At 40.1% G+C, this 26,956-nt stretch overlaps 1 pseudogene; it reads right to left on the bottom strand.

Moving 5' to 3' along the window:
* Positions 1–25,717, bottom strand: part of LOC149266655 (conserved oligomeric Golgi complex subunit 5 pseudogene) — a 48,313-nt pseudogene extending 22,596 nt beyond the window's left edge.
* Positions 25,718–26,956: the final 1,239 nt, after the last annotated feature.

Below are 26,956 nucleotides of genomic sequence, written 5' to 3'. Positions count from 1 at the left end.
ATTATATGAAATGCAAGTGCTTGGTAATTGTTTGATTGTTTGTGGTTGCAGGAATTGACTTGAAGGAGGAGCTCATCCGGATCGTCAAGAACGGACTTCAACAACAGCGTTTTGGAATAAGGTAAGCCTAAACACTTGTAGTTTTCATGTTGTAAAAGGTGTATTTAGAGAAAGATCACTCCATTTTGTCTTGTTTGTCATTAGAATGTCTTAGACTTCTAGGAAGGTCAGTCGTGTCCGCACCCTTGACAATTCCGTGTGACAAATTGGCGACTCCGCTGGGGAATCCATTAATGAGAGAGTCTTTTCCTTTATATGAACTTTGCTTTGAGAAAATCATTTTTATTTTCTGGTTTTTGACTGTGAGAATTAGTATTTGGGTGGCTTAGCTTTAGATTTAGTTAGATTTGGTTTTTCTTCATTTTTCCAGAAGGACGCACCCTCTGAGTACTGCACAGTGCGTCTTTGGACGCGCTGTTGCCGTTTGCACAGAGCGGGGCCGCACCTGTGACAACGGGTTGCCTGCGTCTTCCTGTAAAACTTAAGAAAATTCCATTTTTGCTTTAAATTGCTTTTAGATTTTGTTTTTCCTTAGTGTTTTCTGCCCAGATCCTTTAGTACCCTGTCAAGAATTTTCACCTGAACTTGTTTTGTGAGCTTTGAGTGTTTTAGTGGTTTTCAACGAAGTTTAGACCTAGGGTTTGATTTTTGGATAGGTTTTGTAGTGACTTTGATAGTAGAAAGTTGTCCAGCCTTAGATCTCTCTGGTTAGTCAACCTTCTTAGAAGTCGGGCCTGTCGTAAAGTCTCCTTGTGTGAGCAACTTGCCATTTGAGTTGTTTTGGGTCAAATTTCGAATTGCTTGTTTATAAAGTATTGATTTCCATTTTACAAAAAGAACAAAAAGATTAGAGTTTTGTTTTGACTAGTTTTTGGTTCTGCAATAAGCTAGTCCTTGATTTGATTGTGATCAAGTAAAACACCTTAGAAATAATCATTGTTAGTTTTGGCCTCGTTAAGATTGCTTAGAGTAAATTTGCCTTTAGTTTGCTTATGAGTGCATTTTCATAGATTTTAAGAGTTGTTAAGATTGATTTTTGGTTATATTAGATTTATTTGCTTTATTAAAAGAAAAATACAAAAACATCTTCTTTAAAAGTCTTGTTTCAAGTAGCTTTTTGTTTTTGAAAGAAGAAAAGAGTTTTTTCGTGCATGTAAAGAGAGGTTATGTTTTTATGCTTGGAAAAGAAAAACGAATTGTTTCTTTGATTGTCTTCAATTAAGAAGTTGCTTTTATAAAGATTGCATTCTCTCAACTTTTTAGTTAAGCAATTCATCGAAAAAGTAAAGTAGTGGATAAATCATTCTAGGTGCATTTTGTAGTGGTTTCGAGTCGAGTCAACACACCACTGGTTTCACTTCCATCACCTTTTGACTTAAGAAACAACCTTAAAAGTAACGCTTAAATTAAAATCAATCTAGTAATCTTTATTTTTCTAGGGCTCTGAAGCACCAACATAGCTTAGGCTAGGGTCTTGGAGTAGGTGAGTACTTAACTCTCCAAGACTACAAAACCAAACAGATAGTCTATCTTGAGTAGAACAAATCCAATTGTTTCAGTTACATTCTGGGAAAGCTCCTCTTAAAGGAGAAGCACGAGCTCGTGTCCGAACCAGTGAGGGGATCATTCCTCCCTCGTTGGGAACGACGCCAGGCAGTACGTATTACAAACGGTAAACCTCGGATTAACCATTGTCGAGGAGCCAGGGGTCACTTATCGGTAAACCTTGGATTGTTGTCAAGGAGCCGGTAAGGGGATTGGAGCTTGCTACTCTGCCCTTGCGTGCTGTCGGAGTTTAGACTGTTCCCCCAGGTGTAATTGTTGTGATTGGTAACCTTAGTGGCCATAATATCTAGGATTCTACCCAAGGTGACGGTGGAGGGAAGGTCCCACTGTACCTGGAGCAGACGTCGGTTATACTCACTTGGATTTTCTGGGGGGTTCGCTTCACTTCGAGACGGTTAAAGTGGAGGAACTTGGTCCAGTCTATTCATTAAGCAGGTTGCCGGGGTAACTGTTCCACCCGCCATTTCTGTACTGAATCCTGCGAGGTTGGGCCTAATCACCAACTAGCGCTTTTGGTCCGGAAGACTACTGTTTGTGTGTGGTTTGACGCTCTAGATTATTTAGGCGTGTGCTTCAAATTTGTTTGGCTTCTTTAGAAGACTTTAGGTGGTTTGATTTGAAATTTTTACTTTGTTTTCGTGTGTTGTAGTTAAAATCTTTAATTGTGGCGGAATTACCGAGAAGGTCCCGTCGAATTGCGGGCCAGTCTCCTGAAGTTGTTTCTGTGGCCGAATTGTTGAGAAGATCCCGTAACTTAGGGGATCCCTCCTCGAGACGACCCAGGTAATTTAGAAGGGTTAAAGGTCCTTGTAACTCCTCCTAGTGGCAGTAGAGTAGGTTCACCTGAAGAAGGAGAATCTTCCTTGGTAGTCCATCCAGATTACCAAAGTTTAGAAACAGGTTACAATCCCGAAGCTGTTACAGTTTCCGAGCTTGCTGGTAGTTTTTCATCTGCCAGTGAAACAGGCGAAGAACCTGAAATTTCCGAACCTGTTACTCCAACTCCTAGTGTTCCTGATTCACCAAGAATAGAAAGAATTATCACCGAAAATCTTCCTGTTGGATTAATTGCTATAGAAGAACTTGTTCCAGAGGAAGAAATAGGCGTTTCTGATTCTGAAGATCTAATTACCCTTGATCTAAGGGAGCGTGAATCCATCTTTTACAGTCCTCCTAGAAGTGAATCTTGGTACCTTGCATTAACCAATTTTTTAGACAACTCAGTAGGTTTTTCTACACCTCGTACTCCTTTTCCACCTAGAGGAATTCATTCTCCTGTAAATATGTCTGGTCAGTCATCTGTGTTTTCACAAAGTCCTGAATCATTTTTACATGGCGGTCCTTCTGTTCCTACTGGGTATCAATCACTTTCTGGTACCTTTGCGGGAGCATCTCCTCAACCCATTGATCATGGGTTATTAGTTGGAAACAGTGGTAATGTACCATTGAGTATAGGTGACGTTTATATGATGTCAGGTTCAACTCCCATTAACCAACCTCAAGGTGGCCAATTACCGCCTGGGGGGCAACCTTCGTTAATGCCTGGGGGGCAACCTCAAGGTACTTCATTCGTGACTGGGGGGCAACCTCAAGGGTATCAACCCCAAGGGTATCAACCCCAGCCTCAATATGTACCCCAAAGTCAACCTCAGTATCAATATCAACCTCAAGGATGGCAACCTCAAGGATGGCAACCCCAAGGGTATCAACCCCAAGGGTATCAACCTCAAGGATACCAACCTCAAGGTCAAGGTCAACCCCAGTATTCGTATTTACCTCAAGGTTATCAACCTACGGGTCAATACCCTGGTCAAGGTTATCAACCACCTCAAGGGCAATCATATGGGACTGCACCTTACAGTTATCAACCCTATCCTCAATACGGCTATGGATCTCAGTATCCTCAACCTGTTACGAGTCAATACCCTGGAATGTTAACATGGGATCCGTCACAGGGTCAACAGATGTCGCAACCAAGTATACAGTCGGTACCTCAAGCAGGACAACCTGCAGTTCCTGGTCCACCCCAGCAACCGCAACCTGTCCAGTCAAGTGTTCAGACCCCTGTAACTTCCGTAGTTACTCAGCCGCCAATTGCACCTGGTACTCCACCTCACACGGCTGCAGCAACTACCGCTTCATCTACCATGCTTACTTCTGGAGTATCGGCAGCTCCGGTTTCTACTGTCCCTGTAACCACTCCTCAGACATCTGTACCGTTGTCTGGACCCACGGTTCAAACCACAGTCCAGATGCCTGCAGGCCAACCTGGTACAAGTACGGTTGTTACTACTCAACCTCAATTTGTTCAACCTCCGTACCAGGGACAGTATCAACCTGGGCAAGCTGCCCAACAACCGGTTTACCAGTATCAACCGTATCCTGGGTACACTTATCAACAACCTCAGCAACCCCAGTACGGTCCGGTTAATCCTGGTTTTCCAGGAGGATATAATATCCCAAATGCGACTCCTGTTCCTAGTTATCCTGGATATCCTCCTCCTGGGGCTGGTATTGTGACTCAGAGTTTTAGAGATCCTAACCGGCAGTTACCGTTTATTGCGACTTTAGATTTACCCGACTTGACGCGCCTAACGAACGATCCAATTCAATATCTTCAGTTCTGGCCGCCAATGCCAAATAAGTTGCCCAGCGATATACCCAAGTTCGAAGGTAAGTCTGGAGAGGATCCGTCTAATCACGTGATGACTTACCACCTCTGGTGTGCATCAAATTCCATCTCAGATGATTCCATCCGCTTACGTCTTTTCCAGCGTACACTCATTGGTCTCGCAGCCAAGTGGTACATTGAGTTACCACGGGCCTCTTTTTACAACTTTAGCCAGTTAGCTACCTCGTTCTTAACTCATTTTCAGTTACCAGTCAGATACGATAATGGTACAGAATTATTAACTTCGCTAAAACAATCGACATCCACGTACATTTCTGATCACATCCATGAGTGGAGACGTCGAAGAAGATTAGTGAAAGTTTTTATCCCGGACCAAATCTTAGCTGAATGGTTTGTCAAATCATTATTACCAAGAATTACTGAAGATGTAGCTAAGGCCGGAGTAGTTACTGAGGAGCAAGTCATTGCTCAGGCACAATACCTTGACTTAGTTTACACTCAGTCGGGTACGTTACACGAGAAAATTCCGGATCTTCCAAAGTCAAACCAAATCGCTGCTGCTCCTTCGGGATCTCATGCCGCTGATGGTATGATTGGTATCGTGACTACGAAGAGTAAGAAGAAGTCTTCCAAGGCCTCCAATACTCCAATTATCACTTTGCCTGATTCTCCGACAGGAGAGTCTTCTCCTCCTGAACTTACCGCCGACATTCACGCTGTAGAGTCATCTACGGCCAAATCAAAAAACGGTGGAAAGAAGAAAGGAAAGAAGAAGGCTAAAGCAGACAAGGCTCCAAAGGAGAAAACGGAAAAGTCGGAAACCAATGACGAAAAACGCAAACCTCGATATCCTTGTCTCATTTGTGAAGAAGATCATTTTACGAGAGACTGCCCTCATCGGGCCGAGGTAGTGAAAATAGTCAAAGGTTCTCCCACTCCTGCTGTGTTAAAAAATCCATTTCCAGAGCAGGAGAATAAGATGATAGGTTCTTCTTCGAATGCCAGTGAAGAACCCATTTTGATGATGTCTCATGTCAGGATTGCGACTCGATCGCAAGATTATGGTAGTAAGGCTCCTGTTGATGGTAAGGAAGCAGAATCTTCTCACTCTAACCCATCAACCTCAGCTCCTGGTTCCGATCCACTACAGATCGAAAAACCTAACCCAGACTTAGTGATTAAGCCGCCCGCCAAGGGTGTACTTCGAAGGTCTGCTTTCAATCCACATGCGAGAGCAGCCCAGAATTACAACATTGTTGAAGACTTAGCTGTTTCACCTTCAGCAATGTCGGCACTCGAAGTGCTGCAATCATGTCCAGCGCAACGAAAATTGCTTTTGTCGGCTATTGGAGCTGTCGATGTTCAGGACCCGAACCTAATGATCTTTGATCTAGAAAATAGTACACCGCGTCTCCCCCATCAAATGGCTTTCCAAATTCCAGTGATAGTCAAAAACAGGCCTATTCATCGGACTGTGATTGATGAGGGAGCTTCTACGTGTATTATGTCGATTCAATGTTGGAGATCGCTTGGTTCTCCTTCGTTGAACCAATCCCCCACCATCCTTAAGGCCTTTGATGGCCGTGGGTTCCGTCCGTTTGGTATTCTACAAGAATTGCCTATAGGGGTCGAAGGTAAAACCGTTAGTCTGGATGTGGAAGTGGTTGATGCCCCTCTAGACTACAACCTTCTTTTGGGTCGAAGTTGGTCATATGCTATGACAGCGGTCGTTTCATCGGTCTTCAGAGTCATTAAGTTTCCACATAACGGTAAGATCGTGACTATTGATCAGCTGACATACTTTTCATCCGACCCAACCTCTTCAGAAACTATCCAGCATGTTGGTAAAACGACAATCCCTTATAGGGACATTGGTGTAGGTTTAGTTAAGGATTCCGGTTTACTGGGAACTTTTCCTCTCCCTCCACTCAATGCAGACCCTTCGTTTGCAACAATTCATATGATCACGTCAGAAAACATTATTTATGATGATCCTTGGTATGTTCCCTCTGACTCTGAGCTAGACTCACTCGGTGATGTTATGCCGTTGAGTCCGTATGAGATTGCTTATGAAGCTCTTATGTCTTTTACCGACTTTCATTCAACCGAAACCGACCAAATGAATGTGGTCAGTGAAGAGTCACTTTTCACCTCACCCTTAGAACGGATAACGTTTCCCGAAGAAGTGTCATCTGACGAACAACTTCGCGAAATCCTAAGTGTAGATGATCTACCATGGGAAGATCTCCATCACAGATCTTCGTTTTTACCTAAGGATGATGCATTTGAAAATGATTTTTCATCTATCTTTACCGCTGAATATGTCAAAGACGCTCAGGATCCAACGAAACATTCTGATTCAGAGCTGAATTTAGGGAATATTTCTCGTACTATTCCCATTGATATTTCAGTGAAGCCCGGAATCGAGGAGAACATTCATATAGGTGCCGCATGTACTGAAGAAGAAATCCAAACTTACAAGGCCCTATTCCAAGAATTCCGCGACGTGTTTGCCTGGTCTTACGAGGAAATGCCAGGAATCGATCCTGCCATTGTTGTTCATGAAATCAAAACCTACCCGGATGCTAAACCCATTCGGCAACGGTTGCGTCAGATTCACCCTCGAAAAGCGGCTGCGATTAAAGCAGAAGTCGAAAAGCTGTTGAAAGCAGGTTTCATTTATCCGATCCCGTTAACGGATTGGGTATCGAATATTGTTCCCGTCAATAAAAAACAAGGAACAATAAGAATCTGTATCGACTATAGGGATATCAATCGAGCTTGTCCAAAAGACAACTATCCTACGCCTTATATCGATCAAATTATTGATGATTGTGCCGGAAGTGAGATGTTTTCCTTCATGGATGGTTTCTCAGGCTATAATCAAATCAATATTCTACCTGCCGATCAACCAAAAACGGCATTCATTTGTCCATGGGGGACATTTGCTTATTGCAAATTACCTTTTGGGCTTAAGAATGCCGGGGCTACTTTTCAACGGGCGATGTCTTATGCATTTCATGACATCAAGCACATTGTGCAACCCTATCTCGATGATTTGCCTGCTCATTCTTTACATCGAGCTGATCACCTTGTCCACCTACGAGCAATCTTTATGAGGTGTAGGCATTATCGAATTCGGTTGAATCCCCACAAGTGTGTTTTCTGTATAGAAACAGGTCGATTGCTGGGATTTGTTGTTTCAAAAGCCGGCATTCGCGTCGATCCCTCGAAAGTCGAGGCTATCATCAAATTGCCTCCTCCTTCGAGTTTGCGCCAACTCCAAAGTTTGCAAGGGAAAGCGAACTTTTTACGCCGATTCATCCCAAACTACGCCGAGGTCACTAAAGGTTTTACACGGTTGTTGAAACAGAACGCACAATTCTTTTGGGACGAGATTGCCCAACAATCTTTTGATGCACTTAAACACGCGTTGACCCATGCACCGTTATTGCATCCTCCCAACTACAACCAGGACTACTTCTTATACCTCGCAGCTTCGCATTCCACCATTGGAATGGTGTTAGTTCAAGAAGATGAATTCAAAGCAGAGCATGTGATATATTATCTTAGTAGAACCTTAAATCCCACTGAGTTAAAATATTCGCATGTGGAGAAATTGGCCCTGGCAGCCGTTCAAGCTGTCCAGCGTTTTCGTCACTACATTCTTCTCCGCAAAACTACAGTTATTTCGGATTGCAACCCTATGATTTATATTTTGACAAAACAACTGCTAGGGGGCAAGTACTCTAAATGGATTGTTATCCTGCAAGAGTTCGACTTGGAGTTCGAGAAGTCCAAGTCTAAGAAATCTTTAGTTTTTGCGGAATTGATGTGTGATTTCCCGAGTGCTGACACAGAGACTGTGGCAGAGGAGTCCATTGCGGACGAATCTTTGTTTCTTATTAGCACTTTAGATCCGTGGTATGGGGATATAATCATCTATCTCCAAACCCAAACCTTTCGGCCTGAAGCTTCCAAGGAAGACCGTCGAAAAATTCGGTTTCGATCCCAGCAATACAGAATTATTGGAGATACACTTTATCGCCGGGGGGCAGACTTAGTTTTTCGACGTTGTTTAACTCACGAAGAGGCTGAGAGAGTTTTGAATGATTGTCACTCTGGAGCATGTGGCGGTCATATGTCTGGGTATGCCACAGCTCAGAAGGTGTTGCGCGCTGGCTATTTCTGGCCGTCTATGTTTAAAGATTGTATCCTTGCCGTCAGAACATGCCACAACTGTCAAGTGTTTGATCGAAAGATGCGCGCTCCACCTGCTCCTCTCCACCCTATAATTGCCGCTGGTCCATTCGCCAAATGGGGCATTGACTTTATTACTTGTAACCCTCACTCGGCCGGGGGGCATGCGTATATCATCCTCGCGGTTGATTATTTTACAAAATGGGCCGAGGCGATGCCTACATTCGACGCAAGCGGCAAGACAGCTGCAGTTTTCGTATTCAATCATATCATAACTAGGTTTGGTGTCCCACAAGCAATCATTACTGACCATGGGAGCCATTTTCGAAACGTCATGATGACTGAGCTTACAAGCCAGCTTGGTTTGCGCCACGATAGCTCTACTCCTTATTATCCGCAAGCCAACGGTTTGGTTGAGTCAATCAACAAAGTTCTAGTCATCATGATTCGACGGATCATTGGTATCCATCGAACGAATTGGCATAACATGTTATTTTCGGCGCTATGGGCATATCGAACTTCAGTGAAAAATTCAACAGGTTTCACCCCTTTCCAGCTAGTTTATGGCTTAGAAGCTGTGTTACCTATTGAATGCGAAATCCCATCACTTCAAATGGCTGTCGAATTACTTCCAGCTACTTCCGAAGAGGAGAAACGGTTATTATACTTGGCTAAATTAGATGAGACTCGACGTGACGCTACTTTAGCTATCGAGACTCACGCGAAACGAATGAAAGCTCAGTACGATAAAAATGTAACCCCTCGAAGTTTTTCGGAAGGAGACCTAGTACTATTATATGATCAAGCTAACGATAAGCTAGGTGCCGGAAAATTCGTTCCCATGTGGCATGGGCCCTACATTGTAAAGCGAAAGCTAGCAAAAGGGGCTTATGAGTTAGTTGATTTTGATGGGGACTCTTTGGGTAAACCCAGAAATGGACTTTACCTAAAGAGGTATTATGCTTAAAATGATGGGTATGGAGAAATTTTTAGATAGGTTAGATTTCCTTTCTAGCTAGCAAGTGTGTTAGTTTAGTCAGTGTGCTTAGCTTAGCGAGTGTGGTTTTTCGTCATTATTCTGGCTTATCTTGGTTTTACTCTTGATATTGTAGATGTCGACGCCTCTCCAAACATACATTGGATTTGCTGATGGTGCTTGTCGTAATACACGGAATATCTCTTCCGCAGCTTGGGTTATCTATTCGCCCTCTGACGAGTTAGTTTCTATGCATGGGGTAAGCCTCGGTCAAACAACGAATAACATTGCAGAATACAGTGCAGTGGTTGAATTATTATCCGAATCTATTTCATTTGGAATTCGACGTTTGATAGTGAGGTTAGATTCTGAACTTGTTGTATTACAGCTTAATAGAGTTTATGCCATTAGAAATCCTGTGTTATTAAGGTTGTTTTTGAGAGTGCGTCTCTTGGAACGTGAATTTGATTACATTGAATATCAACATATTCCAAGGTCTTTGAATACATTAGCAGATGCAATTGCTTCTCGAGTGTTGGACAGACATTTATAATAATCATGCAAGTAAATTTAAAAACATTTCATCATACATGTTAAACAAGATAAGCCGGTAATAGTGATATATATAGATAGAAGTGTGTCAAAAAATATATACATCGTCTTCGATCATAGGTTGAAAACACCTTATGATCGGCAAAATGATAGTACAAAAAGTCAAAAATGTCACATGTGACTACAAAAGTGACTAGTCAATCACTGGTGGTGCTCTCTGTACGACACCACTGCGCGGGCTACCTTACGCAAAAATCTCCTAAACGGTCCAGGGACCGCGACTACGAAGCGCTGAAGCCTGATAGGAATGTCGTCCATAGTAGTCTCAGGTATATCTGCCGTGAGACGCTCTAGATCATGCTCCAACTCAGCTAGTACTTCTGCTGTCGCGTCCTGTGGGCCGGTACCGGTGCAGCTGGATGTAGTCTATCATAAGGCCGGAGGTTGGCTGGACGCTGTGGACCAACATCTGCATTTTGAAAGTTTTACTATTAGTTTTGAGACGATATATATAAAAAATACAAAAATACATAATTAGAAAACTTGTGAAAATAAAAGTACCTCTGTCGTCCCATTGTTCTCCCTGTGGAAGAACCATGTCCGGATCACCTCTGAAATCCATTCCGGCATACGGAAAGTCCTGTATCACAAAAAGCTGGCCCTCTAACCAGTCAAAATAACTATCTGAGAATCGAACTACTGTCGCGCCCTCGTCAGGATGCCGGGCCATCACCGCAACCCATCGTATCAGCTTTGGCTGCCGAGGACCCAAGATATCAACAGTGAGTTGCTGAGGGATCAGCATTGGAATTCTCTCCAAGGCAAAGCTCACGACTATAGGCCCATATCCAAAAGTCTTTAGTCGTCCGTTCTTTGCCTTGGTCAGTTGGCTCTTCATATGAGCCGACACAGCTTCACACCAGTTGAAAATGGTGCCTTGGTAACAGTCAATTGCCATCCGCATTTGGGATCCGGAAGCAATGTGTAAAGCGGCCGCGCCGCAAATTCTGGTAACCGTGAACGCTATGACTTTGAGTTCCGGTAGAGTGATGTGTTTTATCTCTATGCCTTTTGAATGGTGAGCCCCACGTGTGCACCAATCCTCGCGGAGACTATCAAGGGATTGGCCACCCGGCCTAGTCCCCGCAAGACTGAGTTGCTCACCTCTGTTTGGCAAGCCAGTGAGAAAGTATACATCCGAGGGCTCTATCTCGAGCTGGTGCCCTCCTATGTAAAAGCATTGTTCTTGAACGTTCCATCGCTCAACCAGCCATTCCAAGAATCTTACCTGGCCCCTCATGCCCGGTATGGTCCAATATTTGTATAATCCGCATGCTCTTAGGGCATCCAGGGAAGGTTGATGATTTATTGCAGCTTCATCTTCCTCTACATGCTCTCTTTCTCTCCAGTCTAACATGATTAATGCCCTGCATATCAAAAATAGCAATTAGAAATTGATTTGGGAATTTTTGGTGGTTTTTTGAGAGAGTTGGGGTTTTGAAATGCGCGTTTCTCGGAAGACGCACCCCGGCTTTGTAGCACAGGGCGCCCGGACGCAGCTGGCCTGAAGGCGGGCTGCGTCTTCCGACCGTTTTCCCGTATGAGAAAAAGTCGGGGGACGCAGGTCACCCGAAGGGCACCTGCGTCCGCCGAGAGGCGCATTCCAAAACCAAAACCCCCCAAAAAATGAAACTAAAACCTAAAAATTAATTCTAAACGGATAGAAATGCAGAGTAGGATGTGTAAAATACCTGGATGAGACGGCGTTCGATTCCGACGGTCAGATTTTCCGCAGCAACCACGGGAAGTTTCTTGTCAAAAGCTCCTTTTTCAACCTCAACAGTGAAACGGTAAAAATGACATGGTAAAAGGTCTTTTTATAGGTTTTTTGGATGAATTAGTTCATTTTTTACCATGAAAAGATGTTTTTCGATGTATTTTTGCCTATTTTAAACAGGTATGAGTAATGTGTCGCTTTTGTGCAGGACAAAGGGATTTCGAGGGAAATTGTAATTTTTCACAAACAAAAATATCAGAGTCATCTTTTAAGCCCTTTTCTGACTCCTAAAACATGAAAAGATCGCCGAGTGTTTCTTTTCACTCGTTAAAACGGAATTAAAAGACGGTCCCCTTTTAGCTCTTTTCTGACCGCAAAATCAGGAAAAGATTGCCGGGTTTTTGTCGTTTCGAACTCGATAAGGAAATAAAACGACGTGTCCTTGATCGCTTTTTACTTTTCAGGTCAACGACACTATTATGAAAGTACTCCTTGGTCGCAAGATCAAGCGGTTCCCCCAGGTATTATTTTATACTTTTTCGGGCTTGAGGGACACAAATATACGAAAAAGTTCAACGTGGAGTCTCCTTTAGTTTTTTCAGACTCTCTAAAATTGAAAAACGCCGAGTTTCTCCTATACTGGGCTCGTTAAACTTTTACAGTAGAGGACCTGTTCAATTACAAACAGGAACGAACCACTCCTTCCTAGGGTTCGAATTTAAACTAGGTTGGACTCGTCCGAAGGATGAGCTTATAATCAAGCATATGTTATCCTCCTCAAGCTTGTTAAAAATAAAGAGGTACTTGCCAGAAATGGTGGGGGAAAAGAGAGAAGAATGAACCTGTTTGTCACCTTTTGTCTCAAAAGAAACTTTATTACCGCTCTTGAACACGACACTTTTTATTCACCTGGGTTGGGAAATCTTTTACCTCACAGTTGACCAAACCACTTTGAAAGTCTTTAACCGGGTTCCGGGGATTAACTTTGAGTTATTCGTCACCAAGCCATCTGTCGTGTCGTTATGTGTTCAAGAGGTCTGCAAGAAAAACTTTCATCTGCAAAATACTTGTCATCCATTTGACCATCCCTGAGTCAGTCCTTACAGCAACATTTCTTCAACTTGAACAATGATTTCGTGTTGTGGGCTTGCCTGCAACGGGTCGCTTTCTATCGACATCGACACATTATCTAGAAAGATGACTTAGGAATCGACAGTACCTTGAAGTCTGCATGCATCAATGGCAGGTTTCTCGCCTTTGACGTCAGTTTACATCATTGACTTTCGATCAAAGGATTCCGTGAAGTGTTCGACATCAAAACATCTATTCACATTTCACGGGTTGTGCTTGGTACTTTGAGAACCATTGACATTACTGGTGGTCTCTCTCATGCTTGTTAACAGTTTACATCATCGACTGGTAATCAAGTGGTTTCTAACATGTTCGACATCGAATCATTTAATCACATGGCTAGAATCGTACCAATTCGGGAAGTAGAAGTGAAGACCCTGGATCTAGTTTCTACCATCCAGGCTGCGAGGAGTTTTGTATTCATTATCTATGTAGACTAATCATAAACAGATGGCTGCGTCCATACTGTGTCTACAAAAGTCTATAAAAATGATGTACTGCAAGATCATTCCTGTATCAGAATAGTTAGTCCATTAGTTAAAGTTTTGAATCTGAGTATGGGAATGCCTACCTCAGTGATGATATAATCTTATCCATGTATTTTGTGTTGAAAATTGCAGGTTCCAACCAGGCCATCCACAAGACAATCCTTGAAATGATAAAGCGCTTCACCCTTCCTAGAATTACAAAACCCTACTCTATTCCAGGCTTCGCACTTTAGGGGGCAATCTGTTACACTAAAAAATGTCACCTTGACTACTTACAGTTAGTATGGCTCAAATCAACAGTCATGCTACCCTCTTAGGCAAGTCTTATGCCTCTGTTATCCATCTCAAACTCAAAGAAGAGAGAAAGTCTTGTAAAAACTATGTTTATCTCTGGGGTCGCAGGTTCTCTCTAGCCTTACCTGCGGGGACGCTGACCATGTTCACAAAATCTGCGTCCATGGACGCTCTGTATGTTAAGGGACAGGTGCGTCCCTCTGTAAAAGGCAAAATGCGCGAGTTTTATCTTGAAAAAGTTACTTGTGGTTACTTCTAGAACATTCTAGAGGTCGGTTTGATGAAATGGATGCGCCTCCAGTTGGTTCATGTATCTCTATTAAGAGGGAACTTATCCCATCAATAAGGGAGCTATCCCACCCAAAGAGGGGGATGATCCCATTGATAGTGGACCTGAATAACCTCTTTACAGCACTATAAATAAAGACATTGAGCCAGAGGGAGAGGAGGTTGGAGCTATACATTTTCTTTGGGTAAATGCTGCAGGATTTAGGTCTTCCATTAGAGCCTTTGTGAGGAGAGATTGTCTTTACTTGATTCTACTTGGAAGAGGGTGAGCTTTGTCAAAGTAGAGGAAAACCCTTGATGGACCCTGGGAGGAACTTGCACAACACCAAGGCCAGGTTGTAAGAGTTTCTTTGTTTCGTTATTAATACAAACTGGTTTATTTTTCTCAATAGCTTGTGTTAATGAGTTATTTCATGTGTTCCTTGGTCTGCATGTTGAATATATGTTTTATTATATGAAATGCAAGTGCTTGGTAATTGTTTGATTGTTTGTGGTTGCAGGAATTGACTTGAAGGAGGAGCTCATCCGGATCGTCAAGAACGGACTTCAACAACAGCGTTTTGGAATAAGGTAAGCCTAAACACTTGTAGTTTTCATGTTGTAAAAGGTGTATTTAGAGAAAGATCACTCCATTTTGTCTTGTTTGTCATTAGAATGTCTTAGACTTCTAGGAAGGTCAGTCGTGTCTGCACCCTTGACAAATTCCGTGTGACACCTTTGTCTCTAGCCTGGCTGTTGCATTACTCTAGCCTGAGGCTATCGACAGACTGGCCACCTGCCCTAGCCCCAAACAGAGTCAAGTCTTCGCCTCTCTTAGGCAAACCAGTCAAAAAATATATGTCCGCCAGCTCGATTTCGAGCTGGTGGCCGCCAATGAAGAAGCACTGGTCCTGTACACTCCATCTGTCAACCATCCACTGTAAGAAATCCACCTGAGCCCTCATGCCAGGAATGGCCCAGAATTTGTACAAACCGCACGCCCTCAAAGCATCAAGTGAAGGCTGATGATTCCATGCGGGAGCATCCACGTCCTCATGCTCTCGTTCACACCAATCTACCATGATGTACTCTCTGCATCAAGTATAAGGATAAATTAAATTGCTAGAAATTATTTAGATTGGTCCATTTTTTAGATTTTTTTGGTTAAAAACCCTTGCGACGGGGACCGCACCCTCCGGGTTAGACACAGTGCGTGGGACCGCACTTTGTCTACATGGAAGGTGCGGACCCCGAGCTTTTTCCCAATGGAGAAAAAGTCGGGGTCCACAGGCCAACAGTGGTAAACCTGCGGGCCCTCGCACGCGGGTTTTATGCCTAAAAGCCCTCCCAAAAATGAAATAAATGACTAAAATAAAAAATCAAACGGTTAAAAATGAAGAGTAGGATGATGTGGATTACCTAGAGAAGACGGTGCTTGATTCCGACGGTTGGATTTTCCGCATTCTTCACGGGAAGTTTTCTGAGCAAAAGCACTATTTTCTCACCCAAACTCAAACGATAAAAATGAATTGACAAAGGCCCTTTTTATAAGTTTTTTGAGTAAATAAATTGCAAATTTGTTTATGTTTCACTTTGGAAAGGTATTTTTGCGACATTTTTATCTATTTCAAACAGGTATGAGTAATGTTTGTGTTTTTGTGTAGGATAATGAATTATTCAGGCGAAATCTATCATTTTCGACGAAAAAACATTTAGAGTCACCTTTAAGCTCTTTTCTGACTCCTGAAACATGTAAAGATTGCCGAGTGTTTCTTTTAAACTCATTAAAACGGAATTAAAAGATGGTCCACTTACAGCTCTTTTCCGACTGTAAAAACATGAAAAGATTGCCGGATTTTTGTCGTTTCAAATTTGATATCGATTATAAAACAACGTGTCGTTGATCACTTTTTTACTTTTTCAGATCAAGGGCACTAATGACGAGAAGTATTCCTTGGCTTATTATACTTTTTCGTTTCCCTCAAGTATTATTTTATACTTTTTCGGGCTTGGGAGACACAAACTTACGAAAAAGGTCAACCCTTGAGTCTTCTTAAGTTTTTTCAGACTCTCTAAAATTGAAAACCTCCGAGTTTCTCCTATACTGGACTCGTTAAAATTTCACAGTAAAGGACTTGTTCAATTACAAACAGGAACGAACCACTCCTTTTGAGGGTTCGAATCTAAACTAAGTTGGACTCATCCAAAGGATGAGCTTATAATCAAGCAAATGTTATCCTCCTCAAGCTTGTCAAAAATAAAGAGGTACTTGCCAGAAATGGTGGGGAAAAAGAGAGAGAAATGAGTCTGTTTGTCATACTTTGTAACCACTCTTGAACACGACACTTTTATTCACCTGGGTTGGGAAATCATTTGCCTAATAGTTGATCAAACCACATTGAAAGTCTTCAGCCGGTTTCTGGGTATTAACTTTGGGTCAATTGTCACTAAGCCATCTGTCATGCCGTTATGTGTTCAAGAGGTCACTGCCAATAAGCCATTCATCTGAAAAATATCTTTCATCCATCTTGACCATCCCTGAGTCAGTCCTTGCAATTAAATTTCTTCAACTTGATCTATGATTTCGTGTTGTGGGCTTGCCTATGACGGATCGCTTTCTATCGACATCAGCTCATTATCTAGAAAGATGATCTAGAAATCATCAGTACCTTGAGATCTGCATGCCTCAATGGCAGGTTTCTCGCCTTTGATGACAGTTTACATCATTGACTTTCGATCAAAGGATTCCGTGACATGTTTGACATCAACACATTAATTCACATCTCACGGATTGTACTAGGCACTTTGAGAGCCATTGACATCACTGGTGGTTTCTCTCACACTTGTTAACAGTTTACATCATTGACTGGTAATCAAGTGGTTTCTACCATGTTCGACATCAAGACATTCTTTCGCATGGATAGAATCGTACTGTTTCGGGAAGTAGAAATGAAGACCCTGGATCTAGTTTCCACAATCCAGGCTGCGAGGAATTTTGTATTCATTATATAATGGACGATTTATAAACAGATGGATGCATCCATACTGTGTCCACCTGAGTCTATACTTGTGATGTATTACAATATCATTCGTGTATTAGAGCAGTAGTTAGTTTTCTAAGTCAGTTTTGATCTGAGTATGGGAATGCCTACCTTAGCGATCATATGATCTCATATATATATATATATATATATATATATATATATATATATATATATATATATATATCTTGCATTGAATGTTTTTACAGGTTCCAACCGGGCTTTCCACAAGATGATCCTCGAAATGATAAAGTACTTCACTCTTCCTAAATGATCAATGAAATCCTCATCTACTACAGATTTCTCACTTTAGGGGGCAATCTGTTACACAAAAATATCGTCACCATAATTATTTGCAGTCAGTATGGGTCTATCATCACTTGTACTGTCCTCCTAAGTAAGTCTCAGACCTCGGCTCTTCAAGTCAAGCTTTGGAAATGAGAGAAAGACATTAAAAATCAATGTAACTCTGGTTCTGCACTTTCTCTCACTGTCACCTGCGGTCCCGCACCTTCTGTGTACAAAAACTGTGGACCTGCCTACTCTATCCCTAACGGTGTAGGTGTGGACCCCTGTGAAAGTCAGAAGGCGCAAGTTTTATCTTAAAAACCTCACTTTGGGTTAATTCTAGAGGTTTCTAGAAGGAATTTTGACGTGGATTGTTGGCTCTGAGGTGGTTCATGCATCCCAAAAGAGAACGAGCTAATCCCTTGATGAGAGGAGCTATCCCTTTGAAGGAGGGATTTATCCCTTTGAAGGTGGACCTAGTAACCTCCCTCCATTGCACTATAAATTAGGAATTGGGCTGGTTGCTAAGGAGGTTAGAAGCTGAACATTTTTGAGGGTAAATGTTAGTGAAATCAAGACTTCCTAGTTGAGCTTAAGAGGAGAGATCACATACCTTTTTGGCTTCTTTGGGGAGTGAGTGAAACTTGTCAAAGTAGAGGAGACTTCTTGCTAGACCCTGGGAGGAGCTTGTACAGCGTCAAGGCAAAGGTCGTAAAGTTCTTCTTCTTTTGAATTAATACAATAAAACTCATTTTTCTCAACAAGTATCTCATGTTATTTGTTTCATGGACTCCTTGACTTTCATGTTAAATATGTTTTATGCAATTGGCTTTTCAGGTGCTATTTAATTTGTTTGCCTGGTTTGTGTTTGCAAATTCGTGACAAAGGAGCTCATTTGGATCGAAGGAGCGAGGGCATCCACAAGCTTGTGTTGGACCTAAGGTAGGCCCTAAAAACACTTGTTTGCCATTGTTTATCAAAGCATATTTAGAGAAAGATAGTGTCTGGTTGGTTTGCTTGTCATTAGGTCTTCTTTAGATTCTAGGAAGGTCTATCTTGTCCGCAAGATCGACTTATTCCGTGTGACATAGTGACTAGTTTTCCTTCTTCTAGAATCTTGTGATCAACTATCGAAGGGCTTGAGGTGTACTTGGCATGGTTTGAAAGCCAAGGGAGTTGGGATGGCCTGAAACCCTTCTTGAGTTATATATTCTAATGGGCCAGGATACATACCTTGTACTCCAAGGTGAAACTTGGAAATAGCTATGCTTTGTAGGGTCCAAGAAGGTCATCCCTCTAGGTGTTAAGGCTACAGAAGTCTGTTGGAGATTTTCCAAAACTATAGTTCAAGCAAGCTAGCTCTGGGAAACCAGACAGAGTTAAGAAAAGTGGGGACAGGTGATTGGAGCAATAGTGACCATATTGGAAGTTGTCCTCATGTATGCTCTTATGCCTGAATATTAGTATTGATATCGGGCTGCGAGCATGTAGAAAAACACATTACATACTTGGTGTGGGCCATCTAGAAGACTATAATCATTGTGTTCCACTATGTTGAGAGGAGTGCCTGCCAGTCTCAGAGTTCTGGTTATGGGAATATACATATTGTGATGGTAGGCCACATGGGTGCCATGCGGCATGACATAAGGAAACTTTAAAACGACATTTTCTTTTTATTGTATGTACCCCATTCTTATAACCACTCCACGAGAGTGGGACAACATAATAACCACCTTTGGTCAACAAGTGGGGGTTTGTTACAGTACGGGGGGGTTCTTGTTTTAACTTTTTAGGAATTTCATTATGGTAGTTATTTTGTGTCCTTTCTTATAGAGCTAAATTTATAATGAATTTTTATGCAGAATAAATGCAGCAGAGCAGTCCCAAGATACTGAACCAGAATTCATTCAATGGGTTGGTCCCATGTAAACATCAACTCAATCCTAGATGAAAATAGTTCTAGTTTGTGGGCTTGAGGGTGGAGTCTAGTAACCATGTCTATTTGTTTGTTACATGATATGAACAATTGCAAATTATAGCATTACATAGAAATTTGGAATACAAGAATAGACCCCCAAAACAAAACATATCAATATAAAGAAGTGAATCCAAAAGGGTGAAATGATAAATGTGCATCCAAGAAACATTACAAAGGAAAATGTTATGCATATCTGAAAATCAACTTAAGGTTAATGTAACAAACAACAAACTAAACATGGGAAAAAATGTGGTACCTGATACTCAACTTTTTCTACTAGCAACTGCAAGACTTTACCGATCTCACATAAAACAAGGAGTGTTAGATGTTTGTCCAATTTAACTGCTTCAATTTCTTCTTGAATGCAAGAAATAAACCTTGAGATTTGCTCTTGTGATGGGATACTCCCTCGACTGGACATTGGAACAAATTATTGACAAGATCTGAAAGGTTGCTCAAATAATGTGCTGAATAAGATATTTGGAAAGATTCTATAGTAGCTAGCATTTGATTTTTCCCTTCTGTCTTGACAGCTGGAAGGACACCCTTAATATTGATGTCTCGCAAAATTCTCTCGATCAGATTCTCTACCATGGACAAAAATTTTTGATAACCCAAGACAAGTATCTCTTTTACAAAACTTGATGTTGTGAATGTAGGTTTCATTTGACTTACGAAAGCCTTGACAAGCGCATCCCAAACTCGATCTGTCAACACTGGATCACCTTCCTGTATAGTCATGACAAGCTTTATGTAAATAGATTGACCAAGCTAAAATTGTGAGAATAATCATCACATGACTGTGCATCCCAAACTCGATCTGTCAACATTGGATCACCTTCCTGTATAGCCATGACAAGATTTATATAAATAGATTGGCCAAGCTAAAATTGTGAGAATAATAATCACATGACTATATATTACAACGCATAAAGCATCATGTAGCATTCAATGCTTTAGAGGAAAAAAAATTGCAAACAGAATCAGGGGGCATTGCTTACTTCAATGCTAAATTAGTTGATAAGTTATGCAACGTGTTAATGACAAGTTACAACATTAGATGCAAGATTTCTTAAGAAATCCATAACCTTATGAAATTGTATAAATCAGATATTTAAAGGAAATATTTATAAAGAGGAATTAAAAGGGATAATGCAGTTCAGAAATAAGTATTTAAGAACTAGAAGATAATAAGTATAAACAAATGATAGCTAAACAACAAAAATATGGGTCTGTTATTTTCTTTCATGAGAAATATCTTTATATTCCGTATGAGGAATATGCATGTTTCAGTCCTCAAGAGACTACTCAGACTCAACAAAGCTCATCAAGTCACTTGTGGGAATTGAACATATGTGGGGACGATAACAATCATTCCCCCCAACTGCTTGAGATAAACCCAATTGACATGTGTCTTTTATTTTATTCATATAAACATAATCAATAAAATAAAATAATAATATCAAACTGGCCCTTACCAGAAAAGGAGGAACAAATTTACCTAGGTCAATTGAGAATGAGTGTTTTGACCAACTGCAAGGTTCTAGAATGCCAACAACAAATCAATTTAAAGTTTAAACAATTTCAAGAGCACAAACATATTTGCAAATTTTTTCCAGACTGCGGAAAAGATAGAACACTACTCAAAGAAATTACAATGAACCTTTGACAATATTTCATAGATAGGCATAATAGGATGCATTCACTATCTGTAGCAAGGATGTGTTCACTATATCAAACTCTTGACAACCTATATATATACAGAATGATTCCTTGTATTGTTTATTACAATGTAGTGACAAAACTGCCATGCCCTGAAGCCTAAAGGTTAGAATCAACCAATCTAGTGTTATAATTTTCCAATTAGATTTAACATACTTGAAATATTGTTCTTTTAGTCTGCATGTTAGCCTTCCCATAATTGAACATAAAATAATCCATTCAATTGCAACCTTGTAGCAGTTATCTGATAAATTTCATTTTGAGCATGCATCCTTCTTATGACATCAGACATACTCAGGAGAAACATTTTGAAGTTGGTATAATTCAAATAGAGTGTTTCTCTTATTAGTATAGCCCCTACCTATGTTTGATTCCTGACAAGAAGTGGCCAATGCGCTACCTGCAAGGAAGCCACTGAGCCACCCAGGGGCTGCTAAGTCAGGCTATGTGGTTGTTCAGTGTAAGTAGTGCCTCTCCTCTTGATAGGTGGTGGATGCTCACCACCACTGTGGTAATAAGGAAGCATTATTCAAAAAATTATATAGCCTTTTATAGATGACCAGTTAGTAGTGAAAATTATCATCCATTTACAAGCTGGCATTGTGCTTGGTGGAGAGCCTTTCTGAATGTATCCTTCAAGGTGTAAATTTCTCCTTCAACATCTAGGCTCCCTTGTCCTACTGTTGATTTTTCCTTCGAATGCCTCTTGAACAGTGCATTTTCTGTGCTGCTTTTCTCCTACTCTAGATCACATTGCCTCTTGGGAGTCAAGCTTTGCAAAACATATATTCTATGTATTTGGTTACCTTCAACTTGTAATGATCTTCAATGTTTTTAATCTTTGTATTTTGGCTTGGAGAATCCTTCTTCGAAGATACATTTATTCAACATAAGTTCTTATTGTTGATTATGATACATCAATTTTTGTTTGACAAGCTAATTGGTTAAGCACTAAGATACAAATCTGAAAAATCCAGGTTTCAATATGCAAATAATTCAAACCTCCTTTTGACTTTGCATCATTTCCTAGACTATATTGCTATTATATTAATTTTTTATCTCTATAGGAACAATCAATTGCTTGAACTTAACACAGGAGAAAATATTCCATTTTATCTAGTTTAGAAGGCAACCAATATCATGGCCTATTTTGGCAGCAGCCAAATTTAGAAGGACCATATTTAAAATTGAGAAATAACATCGAGAAGAGAGGGAAAATATGGATTTCCTCAAAATATTTAGAAGCTAGATTAATTACACATACCTGTATGCCTAGCAGATAGAACTGAGAGTGGTGGTTTTAAAGTTTTCCATAGATGTATAGTACATTCAATATTAAGATTATGTTCAGAGGTGGCCATACTCAAGCATCCCATTGCATCTAGGGACTTTTCAACTGAATTATGCCCTCCTAGACTTGCAACTGGCCAAGAAATTTTGTAGGAAGTACCAATTTACTATGTACAATCCTTGAATACCACTCTTTTCTCACAGGACACTGTTGGCAAAGCATGTTGTGTGTCTAATGTAGGCTTATATTGAACCCTTTTACAGACTTCTTGTGAACCAAGAAAGGAAAAAGGATAATTCAATGTTTTGACTGAGATGAAATGTCAAAGATATCTCTTAATCTCATGGATTATAAAATAATTAACATTGTTTGGTGGTAAAACAAACTTGGTGATAAATTGATAATCCAAGCTCAATTAGCAAAAAAAAATCTTGGAATAGCTATTTTTACCTCACATGATAGCTACAGTCTCAAGTTAATGCTGACAAATATGTTATAATAATGGATTTGCATTTCAACTTTCTTGGATCAAGAAAGCATGTTGAATTAAGAAAAACTTGCAATGGAACGAACTCAGTGCCTTTTTGGCCTTCGTCTTTAGATGGGGCTCTCCTTTTCTCCCTCTTGCAATCGTTCAGAATTTTATTTTCATAATATAAGCATCCTTAACGTGGTACATATGGATTGATGTATATGAATTTGTGTTGTAAGCATTCATTGAGTCTTTCTCTCCATTGTTTTTAGAGTCAAAATAGAATGTAGCAACTTTTCCTTTCTTTAATATGAGGTTTCCTTGTAATCAGTGGAATTGCAATTTTAGTATGTTGTTGACTCATTTCATTCTGCTACATGGCACAGGCACATGGTGAGATCGTGAATAACTATGAGACCTTATTCTTGTGCTTAAAACTATAATTGTGCATTTCATGGGCATTCCTAGTTCTGCTACAAAGACATTTGTTACATCTGGAATATTGCTGGTTGTTGTCTATATTGAAGGAAACTTGAAACATTTTTTCTTTTTGAATACTTATAGGAGAGGCCAGCCAATTTGAATACATAGAGATGGGTTTGAATAAAATCCTATAAGAGGCACTGACATGCCAAAAACAATTGCATAATCAAGTGAGGTAATAGCTTCTCAAAGGATGTTCTCATGGCATCCAAAAATCACCTAGTAATGCTATATTTGCAATTCCATTTTATAATTTATGTTTTATCAATTCAAACAGTTTATATATTTATGTAAATATGCAAATCCATAACTACTTTATTTCATTATAATTTGGGAGTCTACTCATGTCCCACATTACTTTCTTTATTGATTACAGGTACATCCCATTGGAGATAAATTGGTTGGAACATAGATGGATCATCAACAAAATATATTTTCTCATTTACATTCACACTGATATGTTTTCCATGTATTAATAGATTTATGTAGTCTGAACAATTTCATACTTGTGCAATGAATTGTTCCTTATAGATATTATGGCTCATATCATCAAGAAGAAATTCAACAAGGAGAACATGAAGAGGAATATGTTGTTGCATACGGATGGAAATATGAACTCTACCATGATCAAGATGTGCAAGCCAAATAGTAAGCTCATCCAATTGATCAATGTGAACAAAAACTCTTGACTCATAACTTGGGCAAAAGGAGGAACCAGCAATCACATCCAACACAAGCACGGGAACATACAGTTGCAGATGAACATGATATATTTCCTTATCTTCAAGTTGGGCATCAAGTGACTGAAAGGCATAGGCAAGGAGTATGAAGGATTTTCACAATTTGTAGGCCAGAAATCTCAGGTGGAAAACATCTCCAAGTAGAAAACCAGAATTTTATCCCTATGTTGTATTTTGTTTGGGACCTTCTAATATTGATATCATATATAATCTACTACAAAACAACCAAGTAGTATGTAGAAGCAGAAAATTGATCTCATTTTATCAAATGTTAGCAATAGAGATCATAGTTTCTGTCATAAAAATTGGGAGAATGTTTCTATTATGTGCGTTAAACAAATAAATTCTAAATTATAGGGTTGATCATATGAAGGGCTTTGTTATGAAATGTTTGAATAGGAGGTGCAACCAATAATGGTATCAAGTAGATTTTATCAAAAAATTGAATATTTGGAGGATAATTTGTAATGAGTTTATATGCCTCAAGTGATATTTTGTATTAAAATCCCTGTGGCATCCCATGCAAATTTAATAAAATAATGTATTTTTATTCACCAAAGCAAGTGCTAGTTATAAAGATTGTAAATTGCAGATCAAGAAATCGATGGTAGCATTTACTTACAAGTACATACCTGCATTACTTCTTCAAGAAACAAAGAATAATGAAAGGATCCCTTTTCTTCGACGACACCCTTTGCAAATGCCACACTGTAAGGACAGTCGAATGCAACTGGTCCATACAAGATCCCATCCTCTGCCACAATACCTCATTTGCCTTCAGACTGCCTCTGATATGTGGTGTGCCACTCTTCTGAATCCCACGCAATCCAAAGCCCGAACCAAAACTAACTGATATGGCCTTCATGTCCAATACCCAACACACTTAGCAACTTGGGACCTGTATTTACTAATCATGGCCTCCATAGTGGACCTTAATTCCTCCATGTTGTAATACACTTGCAAGGAACTTCCTACTTTAGCCTAGTTCAAAGCCTCCATTCCTCTCTCAAGAACCTTCATCGCCTTTGATCGCAATCGGTTCCCTGCTTCCATTAACTAGGGGATCTCCTCATCAACAACCTCGATGCCCAACAAATCCCCTTCCTTTCTTAGGGTTTTGATTTCATTATACATTTGAGCAAATTTAATGAGGTCCAACTTGCTACTATCACCTTCAGAATCCATCAATTCTCTCAGCTTTCTCACTTGTTTTATAACCCTAATAATGTTATGAAAAATCTCAATAGCCTCATGGAGGTGTGAAAGTTGTTGGGAATTTAACCTAATCTATTTGTAGGGCTCTACAATCTCAGACCTAACTCTCTGCACTGACCCCTGTAGACTGCTAACCCGAAATTTAACTACATTCAAAACCCCCTCGACATCCTTTGAGCTCAAGAGTTGTTGAATCAACTCGTCATGGTGTGAATAGACTTAATTTCTTAGCTACTTTTCGAGAAAAAGAATCCCTTGAACTAGCTATCTATGCATGAGACTATGGATCCACTATTGAGGGCCTCACTGGAAAATTCCATTGAGTTGAAATCATTGGAAAGAAATTTGGTGAAGATGGGATCATTCATGAATTCCTCTTTGAGGGGTCCATCATTCAAATACCACCATGGATCATTCAAAGTGGGTTCTCAGGGGGTCGAACAAGGTTTAAGTGAGGTGATGTAGTGTAAGGGGAGGATAGAGTGTTATTTGTAGGTGATAGTATCTAGCCTCCCCTGTGAAATGTATTGATGGACCTCACCATTTTCTTTGTCCTTTTATTCTAGAGAATCGACATTGTAGAATTGTAGTGATAAGCAAGCATAAATACCTGGTCAATGGGAATATGAATTCGAGGTACTACCGTGTAGATCTAGAAGCTCGTAGGTCTGAAATGGATTGAGGAATGCGCTAGTGTAGATCATGTGAGAATTTAGAAAATCAAAGTCTAGGAAGAGAAACGGAGCAAGATTCAAATTTAGATATGCACGAATGTGTGCAGGTTGATGTTTAATAGTGCTTAGGATTTCTTGTTGACTGTGACTCACAAAATTTTACCTTCCAAATCTGTTGATAATCAATACTTCCCCTCTTTGAATCAGGGCAGAAGTATTTTTGAGGTGGGGAATCCAGACTTGCTGAATCTGTAAGGAGCCATCGAGAGTACACTTCCACTCCTTGAAGGAAGGAAGAGAGCATTTCTTCGGGTAAGGGAAGGAAGGTTTGTTGAATCCTTAAAAGTAGAAAGATTATGTTCCAACTCTCGAAGTAGAGAGCAGTTCTTTGACATCAGGAAGGAGGGCTTGACTGGCCTAAAGTCAGAACCAAAAACGAAGAAATTACCCTTGTCGAGGAAAGGAATGGAGAGCTACTGAAAAAAAAAGGAGTAAGCGCTTCGACAAAGTGAAGGGAGTCTCACTTTGGCCTGATGGATAATCACCATGTGACTAAATTTCCTAGGCATATTCTTATATAGGTTGAATTTTTAATATTAGCATGGATACTTCGTTAAAATGTTTCCATGTGAAATTTTGGTGAGTAATTTTTTATATTTTGTTAGGTGGTTTTAATTTGAAATTTTGTGGAAGCATGTTATTTTTCAATGGTTTGACAAAATATTAATATTTTAAAAATAAAAAATAAAGAGTATATTAGTGAATAAGGTTGTTACATTTTGTAAATTTAAGTTATATTTTTTAAAATCAATATGTTTGTTTCTATGCATGCCTTTTACCTACATTTATGAAGAAAGAGGGGAAGGTTGATTTGTCTAAGTTTTTTGAATTATATTAACTTTTTCTCCTCCATTTTTTTTACAACATAGATGGGAGATTTACTTAGCATTAAAAGGGTGTGTGCTTCAATAGAATAGATTGGATTGGTAATGGGATCACCTAAACAAGCACATAGATTATCTCACCATTTTCTCTTGCACTCTTTTCTCATTAAACAAAGTAGCTTCTATTTATGTTGGAAGGACAAAAAAATCATGGTTTTAATTGTT

Source organism: Pinus tabuliformis, chromosome 6 (assembly GCF_031772625.1).
Source record: "Pinus tabuliformis cultivar Carrire ecotype Pingquan chromosome 6, CPIR1, whole genome shotgun sequence".
NCBI lineage: Eukaryota > Viridiplantae > Streptophyta > Pinopsida > Pinales > Pinaceae > Pinus > Pinus tabuliformis.
This window is presented reverse-complemented; position numbering and strand designations above follow the sequence as displayed.